The sequence below is a fragment of the Leuciscus leuciscus genome (assembly GCF_965113295.1).
Source record: "Leuciscus leuciscus genome assembly, chromosome: 5".
Lineage (NCBI taxonomy): Eukaryota > Metazoa > Chordata > Actinopteri > Cypriniformes > Leuciscidae > Leuciscus > Leuciscus leuciscus.
The window spans coordinates 34964015-34973774 of record NC_138729.1 but is presented as its reverse complement, the minus strand read 5'-3'; the positions used below and the strand labels follow the sequence as shown (position 1 = coordinate 34973774).

General features: G+C 33.5%; 1 long non-coding RNA gene across 1 annotated transcript; it reads left to right on the top strand.

The window, feature by feature from the left end:
* Positions 1-6494: 6494 nt before the first annotated feature.
* On the top strand, positions 6495-7971 carry LOC309499390. Its single transcript, XR_014206232.1, has 2 exons — positions 6495-7318; positions 7355-7971. It is a non-coding gene; the product is annotated as an uncharacterized lncRNA (long non-coding RNA).
* Positions 7972-9760: the final 1789 nt, after the last annotated feature.

Here is a 9760-nt window from a genome sequence, read left to right as displayed (position 1 = left end):
AGACTCGCGCTTATCAGTAATCCACAAATCACACGTGCTGTCACTTTTGAGAAAAATCTAATTCGAACGGGTATCAAATATCAAGCAATATATTCAAATATCTACGAGTCAAAAAACGATCAGTCAAAAATGTGTCATGAAGAGGAAAAAAACATAAGTCGCACTGGACTGCGTTAACAATGTTACAGATGGGACAGTTCTCCGTTATGGACGTGAGTGCTCTGAAAGCGCCATTAGAAGACTGATTTAAAACTTTCACAGAGACCTCAAACAGAAAGCACAAAGCCTGTATTTAAATTTAATTTCGTTTTGTATTAATTGTATCTTAATTTTGATCAATGTTTCATCAACCAATTGCCATTGCAATTGCAATTTACAACTAAATATAGTAGAAAATATTTAATCAGGACATGGAGGCGACGGCAGTGAACCTGGAGCGCGTCTCATAAATTAACCGAAACCTACTTGCCTCACAGACCGGAGACATATATAGAAAGCTTGAAATGTCTATTTTTAAACAGAACAATTCAAAACGAAAGAAAACAGACTGTTCTCTGCTTATGTCATCTGTATGAAATGTGTATTTCTCTCAGGCGCGTTCACTACTGCTAAGATGCGCGAGTCAGCATCGTCAACTTCATCTTCAACTTCACACGTCAAATATCGGCCTGGTCACATCGGCCATATTTTGACATCGGAACGATACCGATGTGTAAAAAAATGACCATATCGGACGATATTATATCGGCGGACGATATATCGTGCACCACTAGTATCGGCAAATATCGTATCGCTGGCTGAGAGAATCGATATCGTATCGTATCGTGATGAACTGTCCGATTTACACCCCTAATGTATGTACTTATCTAACTCTGGGGGATACTTTAGCAAATAAACTAAAGTCCCAAAAAGTCAGCGTGTTGCTTTAAACTATCTCATTCTCATGTCTCTAAGCACATAACATTACAATAATAATGAACAAACAACTTAAAGAGCACTGACCTGTATCACCCGACAGCCACAGATTCATTTCAGCGCTGGTAGTGTTGCCATTGAAATTAGTGACATGACATTTTAGCACATTATGTGAACTCCATTTTGCGACACTTTTGACAACTTTTATTCAGAGCTAAAGCAGGAATGTCTCAAGCCTGCCTCTGGTTTTAATAATGTTGTTCTGCTTTTAGAGATAAAGAAATAAAACTCCTCAAGATAACCAATTCTCCGGCCTTAATTGTGGTCATGGTCTATCATGGTTGATATAACATTTATAAAAGAAGAACATTGTTTATAAGAGGCTCATTATTCTATTTAACAAATACAGCAGCCTGAGGACAGAGTTGAGTACATTGAAATTAGATAAAAGCTTCAAATTGCCTTCTTAATAAGGAGACTACTTAAACCCGTTTAGATAAAAAAAATATATATTCATATTTTAATCCTCACTATAATGCATATTTTGATTAGATACTAATCAAATGTTCCAAGTTGAATAGAGAGCATTGTACGTAATATGTGAGTACTGTACATGGAAACAGGCCCCTTTCAGCACAGTCTCCATGTTCATCTGCAAAATAGACATAATTAATATGGGATGTTACTAAAAAGACAAAAAACAACAACAAAAAAAACCACTGTATTTATATAAATATTATTAATTATAGATGCTCATGTTGACTTTGACTTAGTGTCCCAAGAGAAAATTAAAACAGGATGACAATATTTACTTTATAATGTTTACATTATAATATGTTCTAACAATTGAAAGAGTGTTTCACTTACAATTGTGAGCCAGCGGGAGCTCAGACATTAAAAAATGTCAGGTATGTTTATAGTAAAAGTTTTTTCTCAGTGTGACATCACAAGTGTCTGGTTATTCTTGTTTGTTTGTTTGTTTGTTTTATTTGGTTGCATAAAAAACTGCACCTGGGATTTCATACAATTGCAGCATCACATGCTATAGAAAGAAGTATTTGTAACATTCAATATTAACAAAAATAATTTGCTTATTTATCAGAAATATTCTCACACACATTATGAATCCAACAAATGCTTCTTTCACCAGTTAAGATGCTTCCTAAAATTAATGTACCGCTTACACTAGCTGTGTAAAACAGACCTAATACCCTAATGCTTTACATAATTTTTTTTAAATATGCTAAATATGTTCTGTGAAGTCAATTTCTAATAGAATGCAAAACTCCAATTAATATCGATGTTCATTTACTAGGCTTAAAATGTCCCTTCTTACACCTATGTAACTGCCTCCAATGCAAGTGTTCATCAAAGAAACAGCTTCATCGCTTCACCCCAGAGTGAGGATAATCGGGAAAGCTTCCAAATTCTGTGGTGGAAGAGCTTGGCATATAGGCCTGAGGCATCATGTTTAATACAGAACCCTTAGTCCTCCATTACTCTCGGTTCAGAACGAAAACTACAATGTGGTGGTGTTTTTGCTCAGATTCCATTGCCAAGAATGTACACACTTTTCCAGATTATAATAGGCTCAGAGAGACTGTAGCTACACAGTGCTATTTGTCAAAAGGCATGGACTTGTGTTGTTTGCTTTATTGGAAACACGGAACAGACTAAATCTGGCTCTAACATATAGCTGTTTTTTTGTTTGTTTTTTAAAGGAAGAAAGAGATAGGAAAATCTGAGAAATTTCACAATCACTCTCTTTGCCCCATAGTAGGAAACTAGTGAGTTAGTGAGTTATTTCTCCACAACAGGACTGATGCTCTGAGGACAGGCTAATCTAGCATGAAAAATCTACACCAAAAAAAAGGTGGTTGTGAAAGTATCTGGTGTGTGAAAACATTAGTTTGTTGTCCATGCCAGCAAAACTTGACACATCCATTCCATCCCACCCAGCTGCCCACCTCCCACATCCTATTCAGAGTTATTGCAGTTGCTAAGTCTTTTGCACAGCAGCTGTTTTTCTCAACCATGCTGTTGACCTAAATGTGGAGAGAGAAAATGATCAAGAAGAATGTGACAGAGAACCCTGGGATTTTTCAACAAGTTGCACCATCTCAGACAAAGAGCTGTTGAGTGTCATGCACTTCTTTCAGTAGTTTATCCAGTGCATGGAGATCTACTACTGTGGTTTATTAAATGGATAGTTCTATGGCAAGCTGTTTTAACATTTAATCCTTAAAACCTACTAGTATCTATTGTCATGCTACTAGTACTTATTTTTTTAGATACTAGTATCTATTCCATTAAGTACTAGTGCTTATTATTTAGGTCCTAGTGCCTATTCTTTAGATACTAGTACCTTTTTAAAAGATACTAGTTAATCATTAAATAGTTCTTTTTTTTCCTTTTTTTTTTGAGACTGGTACTCATTCATTAGATACTAGTACCTATTATATAGACACTAGTACGTATTAATTAGATTCTAGTGGCTATTAAATTGGTACTAGTACTTATTAATTAGTTACTAGTCCTTATTAGTAGATAGTAGTACTTATTCATTAGATACTAGTACCCATTAAATAGATACTAGTTCTTATTCATTAGATACTAGTACTTATTTCGATAGTGACTTGTAACTATTCTTTTGTTACTAGTAACACATTTAAAAATGTTGCCATTGACTTATGGGGATCTGTCATTCAGATATCAACTATTCAGTTCTAACTAGTATGTATTCCAATTGTGACTACGTATTTATTAGATACTAGTAGTTATTTATTAGGTACTAGTACTTATTTTTGGATACTAGTGGCTATTACTAGCTACTAGTACTTGTTCAATAGATAATAGTACTTAGTCATTAGATGCTAGTACCTATTAAATAGATACTAGTACTTATTCATTAGCTACTAGTACGTATTCAATAGATACTAGAACTTATTCATTAGATACTAGTACTTATTCATTAGATACTAGTTCCTATTAAAAAGATACTAGTACTTATTAATTAGCTACTAGTACTTATTCAATAGATACTAGTACCTATTTATTAGATATTTATTCCAAATGTTACTAGTAAGATTTGTTATTTTATTCGATTTTTCATTGAACTCTACAGTGGTAGTTCTGACAAGTCATAACATAAGACGAGTAAAAAAAACAGTTGTGACTAGTAAGATAAGAAATGTAACTAGTTGCAATTAAAAAAGATAATAGTGTCTAATAAATAAGTACTAGTACCTAACGAATAACTACTATCTATTAAATAGGTATCGAATGAAAAGTAATTGTATACAATAAATAAGTACTAGCATCTAATACTTATTAGTAATAATATTTTAAAAGATACTAGTCAATATTGGAATAATTACTAGTCATAAATTATTAGATGATATCAAAACAGAATAGCTACTATCTATTAATTTGCAGATATCTTCAACCTCATAAGGAAGTAGTAAGGAAATATTAAGAGATATCTTCTTTTAACAGATCATTACATAAACATGAGTATACTCTCAACCATCCAATCAGAGTTCATATGGTAATGCAGGCTAAACTAAAGCTATAGAAGATTGATTTTTCGTAAGTAACTGGTTTTGTTTATCTAGCTAATTGGTTAGCATGAACACATGGAAAGATATATGTTTAATGTGACATTTATTGTTTTGAATGTACAGTAGGCTATAATAAAGACTTAACTGCCAATAATAAAATTCAAACAACAGTTAAGATCCAAAAAACGGGTCATACCCACCAGCCAAACAACCACAATACCCAGAGATTGAGATTTTTGGTGAGCATTCATAATTCCTTACAATCAAAAATTCTGAATATTAATCTGCGTCTGAGAATGAGAGTCATGTCAAAATAAGAGTATAAATGCACTATATTACATGCCTGTTCATTAATTTTTTTTAAACTCTAATATCATTAAAAAGGTAGGCTATTATTATATTGTTATTATAAAAACGGCCTTCTGCAATTCAGTCTGTTTCCTGTGTCATCTCTCTTTGATATGTTGTTGGTTCATTAATATTCAACATATTATTTGCATACTGATTATTTAAATCAGAATCAGAATCAGAATCAGAATGAGCTTTATTCGCCAAGTGTGCACAAACACACAAGGAATTTTTTGTGTTTTTTACAGGAGCTCTTGGTACATACATACATATATGACATTAGAACAGGCATAGTATAGTATCTATTAAGGTAAGGATATCTTTGATCTAAAATGTTACTGTAACTAAAAAATAAGCACTAGTTCTATTTTTTCTTAACAAGTTAGGTATATTTAAATACTAGTCACTATTGGAATAATTATATCTAATAAATAAGAACTAGTATCTAATGAATAAGTACTAGTATCTTTAAAAAGGTACTCGTACCTAAACAATAAGCACTATAACAAATAGGCACTAGTACCTAAAAAATAAGCACTAGTAGCTAATGAATAAGTACTAGTTCTTTATGGAATAGATACTAGTATCTTAAAAAAGAAGTACTAGTATAGAATGAAAATAGATACTAGTAGGTTTTAAGGATTAAATGTTAAAACGGCTTGCCATATAGTTCAACCAAAAGTGAATATTCCACATTCATTTACTCACCCAAACCTGCATGACATTCTTCTGTGGAACACAAAACAAAAAAAGTATGTACTGAACAAATAAGTAAGTAAATAAATAAATAAAGTTGTGCTCTATATTCCAAGTTTTCTGAAGCCATATGACAACACTGTTGAATTAACTCAAAAGAGAGTCAATTTGGTTTAGAATTACATGTACTGTAGGTGAGTAAATTCTGACAGAATTTTCATTTTTGGTCAAACAATTACCTTTAAAAGAAAAAAAAAGTTTCATGAAATTAGAAAATATTTAAGAGATTATTTAATTTAGTTGTATCCATATTTTTTGTTCTAGTGTCACAAGTAATAATCTCAAGGTTTACTTTACATGATTTTTTTATTCTTTTGTAGTGTGGGTTTGGTGAAGTGTACTAAAAACAAATATTGTCACATGTGTACCTTAATTCTGTAAGGCCCGCCCAGTCGGCCCAATGACAGGTTTAGATTTACTATTTACTTTTATCTGACTGCATTTTATCACAACCTTGAATTTAGGTTGGAATGCCAAATGATTATTGGTCATTTGTATAGTTTAACTATACATTTGATTATTCTATTTAACTCTTTACTCTTATTGTGCTCATTCATTTGGTTACCAATGCCGCTCAGGGTCTTGCTTTCCCGTTCTTTTACGTGGACCCCACGGTCACAAACTCGCCAGTCCGATCATTGATCAGAGATTATGGCTAATGATATTTAATAGGCCGCCCATGCTTGCATTATTTAAGCAGTTCCGTTTAGCCCCCTACAGTCGTCTATATAACAACTTTTTTAATTTTAAAATTAATTAACAACTTCAGTACAGGCCGATCTGACTACAAACTGCACCTTGAGCCTCCTGCAATATCTCTTTAAATACTCAGACCAAGACAGAAACCACTTTCAAATGGAAATATGAGCTAATAATGGGAATTTGCATTTCTTAAGTCTCCAGACCTGGGTAGTTTACACCTTACTAAGGAGGACAGAAGATGATTTTGCATTAGGGCACACCCACCACAGTAAGCAAAATATCTCTAAACTCTTAAAACCTTTATTAACATTTTGTTTTATTTCTGTGGGAATGAGACATTTGTACCAGTCGCACTGAGACATTTCAAATGATACCAAACAAGGGCTGTACTGTCCCAGTCGATTAGTCGATTAATTGGTCGATACGTTCTGGTTCGACCAAAATTCTGATTGGTCGATTTTTTGCCGCGTTCATTTCATCAGTTTTGCCGCGCTGAGGTGCGCTCATTTCATCAGGTGGAAAGCACTAACTGCTAATGGGGGTGTTTTCAGAGTGCCCTTGTTTCACTGTAACAGTCTGTCTTCAGAACACCCCCCTTGTTTTCACCTTTTTTGGATTAGCCCAACCCAAGAGAGAGCGATAACTATAGAAGGTTTGATGCTGAATATTATTTATTTAATTGTGAGAGCGTTTAATAGTCAGTCCTCTTCTAACATGTCAACAACAAAGAAATCGACAGTGTGGCAGCATTTTGTTAAAATTGATAACAGGAAAAAGGTCGAATGCAAAGTTTGCAAGCAACAGTTTTCCACAGCTCGACGACAAACATGACATATTATCTAAAAGTGGTAAGCTCACTTGTCTGCGTTAGCTTGCCCTGTCTGTTTTGAGTAGGCTATATGAACATATCAGAATTTTTATATTTCAATGTTTTAGTGTGATAACCTAACTTTTTTATTTTTTATTTGGAGCCTAATGCGCAATTGCGCTGTGCTGTTGGTTGTGTTAGTTTTGAGCCTAGGATGCTTTATTTTTCAGTTATGCACTTTATTTCGTTTCTGCTCTTGATCTAGTTTGTTTAATAAATATTCTTTTTTTATTAAAGTGGACGTGCCTTTTGTGTTTATTAAGAGTAAAAGCTTTAAGTTAATAGTCTATTCGTGTCTCAGCTGCGAAGCTGAGCTCATGTTCAGCCTCGCTCGGTGCGAGGACATGCACGGTGAAATGATAGTGTCTGACAGTTATAACTTATTATTATAACATATGACAAAAATAATTGTCTAAATTATGTTGCATATTCCTCAACAGTTCTTGTGATGATATCACTAGTTGACAACATAGTACTATTTTCGGAAATCATAAGCTATGATATTGCGCAGGTGCACGTGATGCAACGCTGTCAGAGCCGACAGACTGGAGTGTCAGACTCATTTCAGTGCAAAATAATTAGGTCAAAAACGATTTAATATACTGCAAATAGCCTACTAGTTTTTTATGTTTATTTATAATTCATTTAGGCGGACAACAAGGCTACCAAGTACTGCGCACAGTGCGCATCTAATTAATTTAACGTGTTTTTTTTGTTGTTGTTTTTTACCGTCATTTTTAGTCGATTTTTGTCGATTTTTAGTCGAAAATTTCAGGACTTCAGTCGACCAAGATTTTCTTTGGTTGAGTACAGCCCTACAAACATGTATAGTGTTGTATGATAATTGTTCACATTAAATCATATAGATTTTTGGGTGAATTTCAGGTCATTTCAACATGTGAAGAGGAGAGATGGGCAAGAGGGGGTGAAGGGAATGAGATGTAAATCAAGACAATACAGAGGTGATCAACTCAAGAGCAAGAGAGAGTTTAAATGTTAATTTCTCTTCCAGTTTCTCCAGTCTTAACACTTTTCACCGCTGCTTCCTGATGATTTAGAGGAGTCCAAGTTATACCCTATTGTTTCAAAGAATAGTACAAATAGTATGCCGAGCGCATAAAGTGCAAACGCCTCGTCCATTTGGGGAGAAGCGCACGCAGTCAGCGGAGGCTTGTGGTGCAGAGCCAGACAAAAGTATAAACAAGGCATCTCCCTTTACCCATAATCAGATACATACTGAACTAAGACATACTGAACTGTACAGTCTTGTAGCAAAAGGCTATCTGCACTTTAATATACTCAGCTGGGATCCATAAATTAATATACAACATAGTTCAGAAACAGTCTAGAGGTACAATCTGTTCTCATCTGTTGTCTTTCTCTTACTCCCTCTTCCTCATTATGAGGACAAAAGGACATGCAGAGTTCACACATAGAACCAAAAATCCACAGCTGAATATTCAAGGTATTTTACCCAAATGCAAAACTTGCAATGACACAAATCATATCCCATAAGGACAAACAAAACACTTGCAGGAAACTGAGACTTTGATAACAAACAGTTCCTTCAATTTGCAAAAGTATAAGCCCTTTGTTGGCTTGTTCAGAGTTGCCTGGCACTCGTACGTACTTATGTTGATTCTGCACAGAAAAACCATGATGAGTCAGATGTATTTAATTTTTGATAAATTGCCTATAATTATGGATAGCAACTGGATATTAAGCCATGCAAACAATCCAAAGGAGCTGAAAAGAGCAACAGAATGAGAAAGTCATATAAAATACAGAGAGCTGTATATGAGCATTTTTTGTTTCCATTTATTACACCGCAATCAATTTCAGGGTCTCAAACTAATTTCATTGTTTTCATGACTTGTATTTCAGCTTTGTTACTCAATGCTTAATTTCATTGAATTGACAGCAGAAAATGCACAGCCTACCGTTTATTACAAAATATTCCTAAGAAAAGTTGCATATTTAAACATATCTGAGTTGATTTCTCATCTTGGCAAAAAATTTGATTCGGCTTGACATGAGTATAACGTTTTATTTATTTAATTTTTATACAGAATTTGAGCTATTGAACCAAAACAGTCCTTTTAAAAAGTAATTCAGTAATTACAGTTTTCTGTGTCAGTTATGAACTATTCCATAGTACATATTTGATAAACACATGAACATATGAACATATTTAGTTCATAGTGTCAATTAAAAAAGTTTAATTTGCTTTAAAAAAGAAGAAGAAAAAAGCCAGTTGCCATTTCCTCGGCTTCTTTATCCCATTGCCAAAAGAGTTTAAAATACCAATAAACTGTTCACTTATTAATTTTGGACTCTTTTATTAATTAATGATTTATTATTTAATCATTGTTACATCCAACCATAGGCTATACCTTTAAACATGAATGAAATAAAAATGTATTGATTTTACTTTTAGTTTTATTTTAATTTATACATTTCTTATCGATTCCTTTATTTGATTTTTAATTGGCACACCAATATAAACAAACAATGGCTTGAATAAATCAAAGATCTTGAAAACTCACAGGGAAAAGATGACAGACATGATGGATTAACACACATAATTCAGGGTGCATTATACAGATAAAAA